Here is a 4,358-nt window from a genome sequence, read left to right on the forward strand (position 1 = left end):
TATACAATAATACATTTCCATTTACCTCCTTCTCTATATCCATACAAAATATCTATCAAACAAATAAAATTAAAATTTTCTTTTGAAAAATGAAACCATTCCATCAGTATTTTCTTATGACGTTGTCACGTTCAATTATCGTCAGTAAACCGACTTTACAGACAACCGATTTTTTTTAATATTTTTACTTTCAAGTATCTTGTATTTAATATTTTTTTCGCTAGAAAAATAAGGTTAATTTATACGTTGGAAGAAAGGTCAGTTTATGCGTTGGAGAAAGGGTAAGTTGTCTCACAGCTATATCGACATTATTTTCTTTAAAAGTCATAAGAAGCTTGCATATATGACAGAAAATTGCAGTATTTCAGATAATTATTGGGTCGATGAATAGAATAATTCGTGCTTAGAATTATTTGAACAAATGTAAACGTCAGATTAAATGAGAAAGAGCAAAACTTAACACACAGATCCAAGACCCAGACTAGAAGTACATGAGCAAGTACTAGACCAATACCAAGACCTGGACAATCCTCGCTAATGGACGATCGCATGTGGTATATACATTTTTGTGATGGCGATTTCCCACATAAATAATTCCAATGTATCATATCACCAGATACCTCATCTGCATCAATTTCCATTACAAACTTACCGACATTAGAACTACGAATATGCAAATAGTCGATATTGCTATCATGTCACACGTGTCATATATCAATCGGAAATTTTACCGATTTTCTTTATGAATTGGAATTCAGGTATTTACGCATTTCTTATATCATTGTAAGAACACAAGTGGGCACGTTTTTCGTTTTATAATAATAAAATCTGTAGGTACTTAAAATGTATCTATGTACATTCGATGTGAATAAACAAATGTGTATTTATTGAACAATTATTTATTGTTGTTTAAGAGGAAGCTTTCAAGATATGCATGTAAAGAATGCTCGTGGCAGTGACTTTGTACTTTTTCAAATTTACGTAAGAAATTTTAGTGGCACTGCGTGTGATAACGTGATGTTATCTTACGTACTGCAAGTTCGATGAAACTTATATATCCTTTTATTAAAATTTATAATATAATATTGTGCGAAAGAGTTTTAAAGCATTATCACTATAATGATATGCGTATAGCGTATATTAACATCTTAGGATTCCCCGCTGTTAGACCGGTCAAAAAAATTAGTTGCAACTGCGTTTAGCCACTGAACCAATTATTACTTGGGAAACTTTAGAACTTATTGGGAAATATTGTTGAAATAAGTCTAGTCTAAGTCTAGTGATTATTAAATTCACTTCCGATTTAAGCTACTAATAATTTGAAAATTTTAATCAATTTTTTTAAATTTTCGAATTCAGTTTAGAGTGGTTTTTAATTAAAAGAACCACCTGCTAGTTTTACTAATTCTTTACTTCCTTTATCCGAATCACAACATGAAATTATAAGTTGGAAATGAAAAATCTTACCTTCTAGAGCCTTATTTCGTGCAATAAGAGCTAGCAGTACGTCCGGGTTGGGCGGCGCTTCTAAAGGATGGGGCGGCATGATGGGGTGACTGGCTCCGCCGGACAGACCGGGTAAATGCGATAACGCGGCACGGGTTTGCTCTAGCAAACTCATTATTTTTTCACATTCGCTCCGTCAAAATTGTTTTAAGTGTTTATAAATCCCCCACAATCAAGATATCGTTCCTTATCAAATTTGCCTTATCAAAATTGCCATACAGTTCATGTTCTAAAAAAAAAGAACCAATTTCACGATTGTTATGCACACGGAAACGAATAGTAATTTGGGTGACCAAAAAAACGTTTCTTTATGAAAATTTCAGACAGCTTTAATAACTATTTCCTCTTTCTTGCTCATTTTATATTTATACCTATTATTTGTTCCTACTTTTAGTAGATACGTGTATACATAAAAAGAAAATTATGTTCTATTTCTCTTTCTCTAAGATATTGAACAATTACGATTTACTAGTGAAGGTAAATACGATCAAAATGTTATTAAGTCCCTTTTATATTTTATATTAACTTTATTTTTTTTTTTGACTTTATACGTATGTTCCACCAAATATCGACTCAGTGTTCAGTTACTAAATTTTCATTTTTCTCAGTTTTTCGTCACTCTATAATCCACTTCATTTATCTTTCTCATGGTTTAATTCTTGTCGCTCTGTTTGTTAAAAACAATCGTTAGAAATACTACATGAAACGAATGGAAGTGTAACAAGAAAAACTCCATTTCTGACAGGTATACCCACCTGTTGTGGTCTTTTTGATGACAAAAGCAACAACAATAACAACGCAATGCTACGACGATTTATGCTACTATAATTTCCCTCGTTTTTGATAGTTGAACGCGGATGTGTATTTCAAAAATAAAGGAAACAAAGATTAATAATACCTAAAGGTAATTCCGAACATTTTCGTCGAATATAAATTAAACCTTGGCACGTGTAAATATGAGTTGTTACAATAAATATAAGTAATATATCGTCCCTGATGTAGGTTTAGTAGGTTATCGCAATGTATTAGTAATAAGTACAACCAAATTTGATCTGTAATAAATAATCAGTCCTTTTAAATGCAAGGATCCTTTAAACAAATTAGTTTAAAAATGTCATAGAATGTGCAACATTAAACTAGTTGTTGAAATATTTCGCCTTGTGGGTCTTTTCAATTCTCCTTAAGGTGGATGAAATAAAAAATAATATTTTGTTTAGGTAGTTTGTAGCAAAAGGTCTGCTGTTGTATGTTAATAAGTTGTCAACAATAACGTAAACCTTTTATTTATATTTATATTTTTTTTAATTAGATATCCTAGTCAAGAAGATGTATGATCTAATTTGTTGACGTTTCGGACATTTTATCTATTGATTTTCACAGAAAAATGAATTGAATTTCCCTTTATATCATATCAAACCCAGCTTGCACACTTAAAAAAGTTAAGAAATAGGAAACAGCTTTTATGTAATATGGATTAAACAAATGTATTTGTCTAGCACTATAAATGTTCTTAGATTTTTAAATACAGTAGAACCTTGATAACTTAAACCTCTATAACGTAATAACCTCTATAAATGCATAAAATTTTGTGTTTCTTCTCCTTGGAGTCCAAAACCTCTATTACTTAAAATATAAACCCTCTATAATTTAAAGGAATAATTTGGGCATCGCACGTCAGTAAGCAGTGAAAAGTGGTTTGAATCGGGAGAGTCTTCTATGTAAAAGATGAAGAATTGCTGAATTTTCTTAATTTAGAAAAATGCTTGTCGTTTACATGGTTTAGACAATGTAGAAATATGTAAAAACATAGTATTAGTGGACCTATAACTAAAGGAAAAAGCTGAAGAGTCACTGGAAATCCATAATTTTAAAGCTTAAACTTAAACCCTTAGTAACTCAAATTATTTTACGTTTCCCTTGGTCTTTATCTTATCGAGGTTCTACTGTATATAAATTAAATAAGACTAAACCTAATGAATATTTTTTTTTTTGAAATCACACAAAAAATGAATTTTTCGCAAAATTTTATTTTTTGAGGCAGTAAATTTCACGGTGATCATCTTTATTTTTGGTAGATGAATTAAGGTTTTAACAGTAACGTAAAAATAAGACAATAATAACAATTTGACTATAGTCGGAAAACTGCATCCATTGAATGAAACTGATCAGGATTATTTACCGTTGCGAAATTCTTATTGTCGTGCCTAATGAAAGAGTTAATAATCTGTGTCGATTGAGGAACCACAAGTGCTCGTCGAAGACTTCGTAGTTACCCAAATATCGCCGTATATCTCAATTCCGACCGATTCCACTAGAATGCCAATAAATCGCCTGCAAGCGCGAAGAAGTCGTCGGTCGCGATCATTTGCAGTCACCGGCCAAGCGACAGAAAGCGATATCGCGTTGGAAACATTTGTGGGTTTATTTGTAAGTATGTGTTACAGAGAGGATCGCGTTAGCAATAATTAACGCTTTTCGGGCGCCGCGACGGTAGCGTCGGCGACGATCGCGACGACGACGGCGACGACGACGGCGACGACGAGGACAGTTTAATTTCACTAACAATAATCGCCGAACATGAGTGTCACGGACCCCGAGCAACAGACGTTGGGCGTCGCGAAACGCGCAGCAGCGATATGGCGAACGACGCCATTATTGAGTGGCGGACTGTCTATTAACGCGTGACGTCACGCGACGCCAGCGTCGGCGCGACACGCCTACTGTATGTACATTGTACGTGCATGTATTATAGATATACTTATCTACGAGGGTGGATTGATAAGTTTCCGGCCTAACCAAGAGATGACGCCACTAGGCCTACCTTGAGGTGACATTCTATAGTACCATCCTTG

The sequence above is a fragment of the Agrilus planipennis genome, unplaced genomic scaffold (genome assembly GCF_000699045.2).
Source record: "Agrilus planipennis isolate EAB-ADULT unplaced genomic scaffold, Apla_2.0 scaffold55, whole genome shotgun sequence".
In the NCBI taxonomy this organism is placed as follows: domain Eukaryota; kingdom Metazoa; phylum Arthropoda; class Insecta; order Coleoptera; family Buprestidae; genus Agrilus; species Agrilus planipennis.